Raw genomic sequence first — 11,539 nt, 5'->3', positions numbered from 1 at the left:
TTACATAAAGTATTATATCACAAGGGAAAACATTTTCGCTGTCTGCATTTCTTTTATGGGCATTACTATTATTGTTTCATGTTATAATTATTGCTGAAAATACTTTATGGGAAGGAGGTGTTTAAAGTGATCGCTCTGGGTGTCAAATACACTGGAGAAAGCTGATGTCATTCAGTTGCTAAGTCGTGTCTGACTCTTTGCGACCGCATGGACTGCAGCAGGCCAGGCTCCCCTGTCCTTCACTAATTTACAGAGATTGCTCAAACTCATGTACATTGAGTGGGTGATGCTGGAGAAGCTGGCACTAAATGACCGGTGGAGCCAGTGACAGAGGGTGCAGTTTCAAAAAGATACCACGAGATGGCGGTGTTCCCCAAGACGCGGTGGCTCCCGCCTGCTGCCCCGTTTGAGTTATCTTTTTGCCCGGAGCAGAACCCACGACTCCCCCCTGGTCTCACAGCCCCTAGTCCTGTCCCCTGCAATCCACTCACTCCACAGCCACTTGAAGAATCTTTCCTGTGAGGAGCTCTGACCTCTTCCAGGGTTCCTATGTCCTCTTCCAGGGGTTCCCAAACATATTCATGTTAATGCTGACCTCTGGGCCTTTGCAATTCCTATTCCTTCTGCCTGAATGGTTTTCAGTATTTTACTAATGTCCACAAAACTCGTACTGTATTTAAAATATGAGTAAGTTACTGGGGGAGGTTACTTAATCTCTCTGTGCCTCTGGTTTGGCCAGAAAGAGAAGGTAAATCCAGATTGAAGAATTAGAAAACCTGAAAGGCAGTGGGGAGACACAGAGGGTGTTTGAGCAGGGGAGAGTCCTGGGAAGTAAAAAGGGAGAAAGGCCTGCCCTCCCTCCAGCCCTTCAGGTGTAGGGGGCTCTGGCTTTGGCCAACCCAGGCCTCTTCTATGGGTCCAGCCGTGTCTGGCCCAGAGGGTCTTCCTCTCTCTTTGCTTTCCCCGGTGGGGCTGGTGACCTCCTCTGAGCCTGAGCCGGCCTCTGGTCCCTGGAAGACACCGGTGTGTGTGCGGGGTCGGTCCCGGTGGGGAAGCTGCCAGCTGCAGGTGGGACCTGGGTGTCACCTTTCTGGAAGTGTTGGTGACTCCCTCCAGTACAGAGGAGCTCGGGGGCCACAAGAGGCTCACAGGATTCAGCGAGACAGCCGGGAGCCAAGTCCCGTGTGTAGGCACGGACCTGGCTGAGCCCGCCGGCATTCTGGGGGCGTGGGATGTTCTTGGGGTGGCATCCAGCGTTGTCTGCCTGTGTCTGTCTCTCTGTCCCCTCTGCCCTGTCTCAGTTTCTCTGTCCTAAGTCCCTTACAGCCTCCGCCTTCTCTTTCGGCCCCACCTCTCTGTCCACTGTTGTCTCTGTTGATTCCCATCTTTGAGCTTCTCAACCCTGAGGGTCCCTCCTCTCTCCTCTTGGGTTCTACTTCCTCTGACCTCAGTGCCCTGGGAGGAGAAGGAAGGGGCTGCCCAGGGAAGGGGCCAGGGCCAGGAGGCGAGCACAGCTGCTGTGTGGAGGCGCACACCCCATGCTGAGCTTCACTTTGGAAGGGCCTTACCCATGACCTCCTGGTCACTGTGGGCTGCCTCTTCCCTCTTCGCGCCCTTTCTCATCTCCGGGCTCTGACCTCTGTCCTGTTTCTTTGCTGCTTCTGTAGGTGTCACCCCCACCCATGGCTCAGCTGTCTGCGTGCTGCAGCTTCTGGGCTTTCCTATCATTCACTACCATGACCTTGACACTGACCAAAGGCCAGTCCTCGGCTGCCTGCACCTCTGCTCACGCTCGGCTATCTTAGGTCCTTACACGACCACTGGCTGGGGGTGGGCTGTGCAGTGTGGCTCGGCTGGGGCGGTGCTTGAGGACTCAGAAGACAGTACTTTGGAGGCCAGGGAGGGTCTGGCCATTGAGTGGCTCTAGGGGTACTTGTTCTTGGGCTTGGCTGTAGAGGATGTGGGGCTTCTTAATGGGGAGCCTGGCATTGCTGTGGAGGTCTGACTGTCCTGGGGAAGCAGTTGTAAAGATCCAGGGTAACTGTGCTGGTACAAAGCTCTGGTTTCTGGGTGGGGTGGCTCCATGGGCTGGTACCTTGTGTTCACGGACTGGGCTGTTGAGTCAGTGGTTGTCATCAGTTTTGGTAGGTCAGTGTTGCCATCAGTTTGGGGAAGTCAGTGTTTGCTTTTGGCTCTGGGAGGTCAGAGGCTGCCCTTGGCTCTGGGAGGTCAGCGTTTGCTCTTGGCTCTGGCAGGTCAGCGTTTGCCCTTGGCTCTGGGAGGTCAGCGTTTGCCCTTGGCTCTGGGAGGTCAGCGTTTGCCCTTGGCTCTGGGAGGTCAGCGTTTGCCCTTGGCTCTGGGAGGTCAGCGTTTGCCCTTGGCTCTGGGAGGTCAGCGTTTGCTCTTGGCTCTGGGAGGTCAGCGTTTGCTCTTGGCTCTGGGAGGTCAGAGGCTGCCCTTGGCTTTGGGAGGTAAGTTTTTGTCCTTGGCTTTGGGAGGTCGATGCTTGTCCTTGGCTGCTGGGTGTTCATTCGTTGCCTTTGGTTTGGGGAGCCTGGTTGCTGTTGGGCCTTTTCCCCTCATAGCTGGTGGTGGGTCTAGGGGGTACTGGGGAGTTCCAGCTGCTGAATCAGTGGATGAGTGCGTGTTGCAGGCAGTCACTGCTTATAGGCCTCCAACTGTTATCTGCTGGAGTCTGGGTGTTGTGTGTGTGTCATTTGGGGGTGTAGTTAGTGGAGATCAGCTCCCTCAGCTTTCCTTCTTCCTATGTTATCTCTCTGTTCTGCCCACATTTCTGTTTCCATCTCCCTCTCTGCACTTCTCCTTTCCATTCACACGTATTGAGCACTTACTGTGTGTGTAGATCAGCTGTAGCAGGGCTCTGCTCATAGGGGAAGAGGTGGGACCCCTGCCACGGAGCCTGGTCCTTGGACTGAAGTCATAGGTTTATATGGGGTGAAAGAGCTGGATGCTGTGTGCCAGAGAACCCTTGATCAAGCTCCTTGCTTTGAACCTTAAGGTTGAGTCCAGGGGGTGCTTGGACTGGCCTTGAATGTATAGGGTCGGAGGTCTCAATCACAGACTTTGGGCAGGTGCAGGGACTCTCCCCTGGGGACCGAGAGGACTGTGAGCATCAGGGGAGAGCCTAGCCATGCTGATATCTGGGCGGGTAGGGTGGGAGGAGAGCGTTTCAGGAGGAGGGAAGAGCTTGTGCAAAGGCCCTGGGGCACGACAAGGAGGCCAGTGTGGCTAAGCAGAGTGGGTCAGGTGGAAGGGGTGGGGCAGAGTGTGCGGAATTTTGCCCTCACTCCAAGTGAGGTGGGAAGCTCTGGGGTTGGGCACACAAGGCTCCGAGCACAGACTAGCTCAGTCTGCAAACGCGGCTTTCATGTGATGCCCGCTGTCATGGTGGATATGGGCTTGGCTGGGCCCAGGTGGGACTCATTCTAAGGTTTTCATGCATGGGAACCTTCTCATCATGAGTCAAGGCTCTCGAGGCCTTTTGAGGAATGGGCTGGGCTGCCCAAAGCTGTGGGAAAGCTGTGAGAAAGCTGTGGCCTGTGACCACTTAGCCCAACCCCGCTGGACAGCCTTCTTCACAAGAGGAGGGAGTACAAGGCCCATGGAGCAGCTGGGGGCAGAGGGCTCTGGACAAAGACTGGAGGGAAGATGGGCCTTGGCAGAGGCTCCCTGGGGGTGAAGGAGAGGGGCTGCAGGAGGCAGTGTCTGACATCTCCTTGTGTGACTTCTTGTGATGAGCAGCTCATTACCTACCAAGGCAGCCAGGCTGGCCCATGAGCTAGAATTCTTGGAATGTTCTTTCAAATGCTGACCCCAACCTGGACTTCCATCCCTCCCCTGCGGTCCCCTACCCACACCAGGCTCACCTCTTTAAATATTTCACTCCTCCAATACTTATTGCATGCCTGTTGTGGAGATGTGTGTCCCTAGTACACAGACCCAGAGTCATCGCTGCAGTGATGATGGAAGGCCAGGAGATCCCGGGAGTCCAGAAGTGGCTGCTGACCTAGTTGAGAGGAGGTCAATCTGGTGGATTTCATGTAGGAAGTAACATCTAACCTGAGTCCCCTGTAGGATGAATGAAATTTGGCCATGGAAGAGGTGAGGAAAGAGTGTTCCAGGCACAAGGAACAGCATGTGGAAGGCAGAGAACATCCTTTTGGAAACCAAAAGAGGTTTGGAATGGCTGGAACACTGTGTTTGAAGAGGGGTGCTGAGGCCAGCAAAGGGGTCATGCTGGAACTGTGACCCCAGGGGAGACAAGTGACCTTTTCTTTTGTATTTCCTGGTCGTTCTGCCAGAAAGCAACTTATTCCCTGTCTCCCCCCACCCTCCCATGGTGCATGAACTATATAATTTTTTCTTCTTTCTTTGAGTTTGAAGTATAGTCAATGTGTAATAATATATAAGTTACAGTTGTACAATAGTGATTCACAATTTTTAAAGGTTACCTCTGTTTTTAAAATATTGGCTATATTCCCTGTATTGTACAGTATATCCTTTTAGCTCATTTTGTACTTGAGGACCTCTTTCCCCCCCCTATCTTGCCCCTCCCCGCTTCACTCTCCCCGCTGGTAACTACTAGTTTGCTGTTTATATCCTTGAGTCTGCTTCTTTTTTGTTATATTCACTAGTTTGTTGTATTTTTTTTAGATTTCACCTATGTTCTATTGTACAGTGTTTGTCTTTATGTTAATTATTTCACTTATAATGCCCACCACGGCCGTCCATGTTGTTGCAGATGGCAAGATTCCCCTTTATTCCCCTGTGGCTTAGTGGTATTCCATTGTGTGTGTGTACGCGCATGCTAGTTGTGTCCAGCTCTTTGTGACCCCATGGACTTGTCAGCTAAAAAAACACAACTTGAGAGTTGCGAATTAAGTTTTTCTGGGGCAAAACGAGGACTGCAGCCCGGGAGACCGCACTCAGACAGCTCTGAGAGACTGCTCCAAAGAGGCGGGGGGAAGGTCAGGATATACGACTTTGGTAAAGGGGGCGCTCAGTGCAACCAAGCGCTTACTTTACAACAGGTTTTCTCCTGGTCACGAGGAGCCGATGTAAACAATGATGCTGTGGACACTGGGACACATGCATCTTTTTAAATTTGTTTTTCGATTCCACCTAGGAGTGGAATGGCTGGGTCATATGGTAGTTCTGGTTTTAGTTTTCTGAGAAACCTACATATTGTTCTCCATAGTGTTTGTACCAAGTTACATTCCATCCACAGTGTACAGGGTTTCCTTTTTCCACATCCTCACCAAGACTTGTTATTTGTGTTCTTTTTGATGATAGCCTTTCTGACAGGTGTGAGGTGATATCTCACTGTGGTTTTGACTTGCATTTCCCTGATTAGCCCTGTCGATCATCTGCATTTTCTCTTTGCAAAGTTATCTATTCAGTTCTTCTGCCCATTTTAAAATCAGGTTGTTTGTTTTATTGATGGTGAGTTGTACCAACTGTTTATATATGTTGAATGTTAATCCCTTACAGGTCATACAATTTGCAAATATTTTCTTCCATTCAATAGGTTGACTTCTCTTTTTGTTGATGGTTCCTTTGCTCTGCAGAAGCTTTTAAGCAAAGGGATAGTGAGCACCTTGGAGCAGGTGCCCTCATGGGACACAAGGGGCTTTGTATTTTCTAGTTGCTCTGTCCGGAGGCTCCTTACTCACCCCCAACCCCTCCTACCCAATTCTCTGCCCCTTGCCGTTCCCATGTGACTGCGTCCTTCCTGGCATGGGTTTTATAATTTCAGAAATCTTCTCGAACTTCAGATGGGAAAGATTATGTCTTATTGTGTAAATGAAGACAAATCAATATTTCTTACATACGTGGCATGATCAGACAGTGTTTTCAGAAATGCCTGTAACATGAGGCCTCAAACCGAGCAGAAAATGTGCGTCATCTCAGGAGCAAAAGCAAAGCACCATGCTCTGGCCCCATGGGTGGGGAAGTGGTGCAGCAGTCTCCCTGCCCTCTTTTGATTCCTATTTTTTCTTCTCCTTTTATGTCCCTTTGCAGTTTTAAATGCCTCTCTTCTATGATGGAGGCTGGGGTCTCTCTTGGTGCCTGTAGCTTTGTTCTTAGTGTCTGGGGGTGTCTTTGAACTCAAAGGACAGAGCTGTGAAGCCCCAGAAGATGTTCCGTGTGAGAAAGCTCGATGTGGTGAATGTCTGATACATCCCCATTTAATTTTCATGATGGTGGTAACCCTCATACCCATTTTACAGATGAGGAAACTGAGGCTCAGGGAGGTTAAGATACAAACCCAGTGTCCGATGACCAATATAGAAGAGACAATTATTTTTTAATTTTAATTTTTTTATTGAAGTATAGTTGATTTATGATGTGTTAATTTCTGCTGTATAGTGAAGTGACTCAGTTTTATATTTATATACATTCTATTTTTATATTTTCCATTATGGTTTATCCCAGGACATTGAAAATAGTTCCCTGTGCTACACAGTAGGACCGTGTCCTTTCGTCCTGCATCTACTGCTCCCAGTCCATCCCTCCCCCACCCGCTTGGCAACCACGAGTCTGCTCTCCACGTCTGTGAGTCTCTTTCTGCTTCATAGATAGGTTCGCTTGTGTTATATTTTAGATTCCACATATAAGTGATACCATACAGTATTTGTCTTTCAAAGAGGCAATTCTGTTGGTGGCTTTTGCAGGCTTTTAACCAACTTCTCTTCAATAATTAAGAATTCTGTTTGATTTAACTCAAGTTCCAGGGGAGAGGGCTGCTAACTCTCCACTCCGAAGAGAAACCTATTGTCTCCCCGGCCCAGTCTGGGAACAGAAGCCCTGTCTCTCAGCTAGAAAGGGGCTATGGAGTTCAGTCCTTACAGCAAGGAGAGAAAAGAGAAATGAGCAACAAGAGAGAGGAAAACAGAACATCCACTCTCCTCGGAGAACCTCACGCACAGAATCCAGTCTTGGTTCTAGTTCCATACCTGCCACTGAACCCTGATGTGACCTCGTTCAGCTCCTCCCCAGCTCTGCATCCATTCCCCATCTATTGAGTTTTTATTCTATCAATTATACTTTTTCTATGTAACTCTGAGTCTTTTATATCTGTCTGTTTATATTTCATAGTCTCCTACTCTTTCATGTCAGTTATTCCATCCTTTATCTCTTTGAGTGATTTAACTATATTTGATGTTGAGCCCTTTCTATTTATTTAATTTACTGGAGTATAGTTGCTTTAAAGGGGTTCCCATGTGACTCAGTGGTAAAGAATCTGTCTGCCAATGCAGGAACCGCAGGAGACACAAGAGATGTGGCTTTGATCCCTGGGTCGGGAAGATCCCCGAAGAAGGGAATGGCTACCCTCTCCAGTATTCTTGCTTAGAGAATCCCATGGATGGAGAAACCTGCTGGGCTACAGTCCATGGGGTTGAAAAGAGTGGGACACAAATGAATGACTAACATTTTGTGTGTGTGTGTGCCTTACAGAGTTGTGTTATTTTATACTGTAAAAGGGAATCAGTGTGTGTGTGTGTGTGTGTGTATACACATATCCCCTCTTTTTTGGATTTCCTTCCTAATTAGGTCACCACAGAGCATTGAGTAGAATTCCCTGTGCTATACAGTAGGTTCTCATTAGACCAAGTTTGATCTCTGGGTTGATAAGATCCCCTGGAGAAGGGAATGGCTACCCACTCCAGTATTCTTGCCTGGAGAATCCCATGGACAGAGGAGCCTGGCAGGCTACAGTGCGTGGGGTCACAAAGAATCAGACACAACTGAGTGATTAACACTTTTTTATCTATTCTATGCATAGTATCAAATGTGTATATATGTCAATCCCAGTCTCCCGATTTCATCCCGCCGCCCATCCCCTCCTTGGTGTCCATACATTCGTCCTCTACGTCTGTGTCTCTGTTTCTGCTTTGCTAAAAGGTTATCTCTACCATTTTTCTAGATCCCACATGTATGTGTTAATATGGGATATTTGTGTTTCTCTTTCTGACTTGCTTCACTCTGTATGACAATCTCTGGGTCCATCCATGTCTCTACAAATGACCCAGTCTTGTTCCTTTTCGTGGCTGAGTAATATTCCATTGTATACATGTACCACATCTTTTGTCCCTTCCTCTGTACACGGACATCTGGGTTGCTTCCTTGTCCTGGATCTTGTAAACAGTGCTGCAGTGAGCACTGGTGTGCATGTGTCTCTTGGAGCTATTGTTTTCTCTGAGTGTATGCTCAGTAGTGTTAAGCCCCTTTTAGACTGTTCTTTTTCTGTTTCCTCAGATGTAAAATTCTTCCAGTTGGGGAGTTTGGGGAAACTCCATGAAGTGGTTGTGACTCTATCATGTCTGGGTAGTTCTCTCATGTGCATCTGGGCACGGTGTTTTAAGGGCACATGTCCTTGACGTCATATATGAAGTGCTCCTACACGGGTCCCAGCCTCCCATGGGTGGGTGGGGGCCTCCACCCTTGCCATTGGGCACCTCTGCTGTGGTCTTTTGTCCACGTTGTATTTCCTGTCATTTCCGAGTGTTTGGAGCGGAATGGGTAGTTTTCAGTGGGTACTGGGTTGGCCACTTTGAATGAAAATTCAATTGCATCATCTGCAGACAATTCATAGGTGAGGAAACAGAAGCCCAGGGAGCTAGTGTGACTTGCTCAAGCACGCACGGCTGGAAAGGAGGATTATAATCTGGTTAAATCCTCTCCACTCCTCTGCATCTGGTGGCCTCAGTGCTCACCTCAGCTCTGATTAATTGCTGGCAGTGTGTTCTGTAGACACTTTTTTTTTTTTTTTTTTTTGCTCTGTGAGCTGAAGAGACTGACCTCTCCCCTTCAGCATGCAGAACAAACTCAAAACTGTGTCCTTGGCAGAAGTGAAATAAAAACTGACAAGGTTTAACCTGGTATATCGGAAAAGGTGTGAGGCCTGGAGTCTGACCTCAAGTAGGTCACTTAACTTCTTGGAGCCTCAGTTTTCTCATCTGTAACATGGGGATAATAATGACACATATCTCTCTGGGTGGTGATGAGTGTAAAGTGGTGAAAATGCATGAGTTTCAAACATAGTAGCTGCCTAATAAATGTTTCTTCCTCCCATGGAGGAAAGCAGACTAGTGTAGGGGAGCTGTGGGCTGGGGTCGCTGATCTATTAAGTCCCTCAGGGTTTTGAGAGTACAAGGGAGGAGAGGTTCTCCAAAGACAGAATAGAGACGATCAGGGAAGGGTCCAGAGAAGCCAGACTTTAACTCCGTTTTGGAAAAATGATGAGAGTTTATCTGATCTGAAAGGAGTTGATTTTAGAGGAAATGAGCTCCTCATCACTCAAAGATAGTTTAGAAGTAAGCCCATTCATATATGGACAACTGATTTTTTTTTAAATGTGAAGTGTGGTTGATTCATAATATTGCGTTAGTTTCAGACATATAGCAAAGTGATTCAGTTATAGGGGTGTGTGTGTGTGTGTGTGTGTGCACGCACGTGCATGTGCATGCATTTGTTCTTGTTCAGTCATGTCCAACTCTTTGCAACCCCATGGACTGCAGCATGCCAGGCTTCCCTGTCCTTCACTGTCTCCCAGAGTTTGCTCATACTCATGCCCCAACCCATATGGTTGATGCCGTCCAACCGTATCGTTCTCCATCGTCACCTTCTCCTCCTGCCTTCAATCTTTCTCAGGAGGGTCTTTTACAGTGAGTTGGCTCTTCACATCAGGTGGCCAAAGTATTGGAGCTTTCAGCATCAGTTTTTCCAGTGAATATTCAGGGTTGATTTCCTTTAGGATTGTCTGGTTTTATCTTCTGGCTGTCCAAGGGACTCGCAAGAGTCTTCTCCAGCACCACAATTTGAAAGCATCAATTCTTCAGTGTTTAGCCTTCTTTTTGGTCTATCTCTCACATCTCTACATGACTACTGGAAAAATCGTAGCTTTGACTGTACAGATCTTTGTTGGCAAAGTGATGTCTTTGCTGTCTAGGTTTGTTATAGCTTTCTTTCCAAGGAGGAAGCATCTTTTAATTTCATGACTGCAGTCACCATCCATAGTGGTTTTGGAACACAAGAAAATAAAGTCTGTCACGGTTTCCATTGTTTCCCCATCTACTTGCCATGAAGTTTTGGAACCGGATGCCCTCATCTTAGTTTTTTTGAATGTTGAGTTTTAAGCCAACTTTTTTTTTTCCATTTATTTTTATTAGTTGGAGGCTAATTACTTTACAATATTGTAGTGGTTTTTGCCATACATTGACATGAATCAGCCATGGATTTACATGTGTTCCCCATCCCGATCCCCCCCCCACCTCCCTCCCCATCCCATCCCTCTGGGTCTTCCCAGTGCACCAGCCCTGAGCACTTGTCTCATGCATCCAACCTGGGCTGGTGGGCTGCTTCACCCTTGATAGTATACTTGTTTCAATGCTGTTCGTTCAGAACATCCCACCCTCACCTTCTCCCACAGAGTCCAAAAGTCTGTTCTGTACATCTGTGTCTCTTTTTCTGTTTTGCATATAGGGTTATCATTACCATCTTTCTAAATTCCATATATATGCATTAGTATACTGTATTGGCGTTTATCTTTCTGGCTTACTTCACTCTGTATAATGGGCTCCAGTTTCATCTATCACATTAGAACTGACTCAAATGAATTCTTTTTAATGGCTGAGTAATATTCCATGGTGTATATGTACCACAGCTTCCTTCTCAATTCATCTGCTGATGGGCATCTAGGTTGCTTCCATGTCCTGTAAGCCAACTTTTTCATTCTCCTTTTTTACTTTCATCAAGAGGCTCTTCAGTTCCTCTTCGCTTTCTGCCATAAGGTTGGTGTCATCTGCATGTCTGAGGTTATTGATATTTCTCTTAGCAATCTTGATTCCAGCTTGTGCTTCATCCAGACCAGCATTTCACATGATGTACTCTTCATAGAAGTTAAATAAGCAGGGTGACAATATACAGCCTTGACATACTCCTTTCCCAGTTTGGACCAGTTTATTGTTCCATGTCCAGTTCTAACTGCTGCTTCTTGACCTGCACACAGATTTCTCAGGAGGCAGGTAAGGTGGTCTGGTATTCCCATCTCTTTAAGAATTTTCCACATTTTGTTGTGATCCACACAGTCAAAGGCTTTAGCGAAGTCAATGAAGCAGAAGTAGATGTTTTTCTGGAATTCCCTTGCTTTTTCTATGATCCAACAGATGTTGGTGATTTGATCTCTGGTTCCTCTGCCTTTTCTAAACCCAGCTTGAACATCTGGAAGTTCTCGGTTCATATACCATTGAAGCATAGCTTAAAGGATTATGAGCATTACTGAAAGGTTGTTGCTGAACGATAAGACGTGGGATTCTTGGCCTCCGGAGGAGACGAATTCATTCCGGGGCCAGAGACGAGGCTGGATCACTCAGAGCTTTTGTGTAATAAAGTTTTATTAAAGTATAAAGGAGATAGAGAAAGCTTCTGACAAAGGCATCAGAAGGGGGCAAGAGTACCCCCCTCCTAGTCTTTAGCTGTATGTTATATAGTCACTCACAGTCTGTTAATGAAAAGA

Source organism: Muntiacus reevesi, chromosome 3 (genome assembly GCF_963930625.1).
Source record: "Muntiacus reevesi chromosome 3, mMunRee1.1, whole genome shotgun sequence".
NCBI lineage: Eukaryota > Metazoa > Chordata > Mammalia > Artiodactyla > Cervidae > Muntiacus > Muntiacus reevesi.
This window is presented reverse-complemented; position numbering follows the sequence as displayed.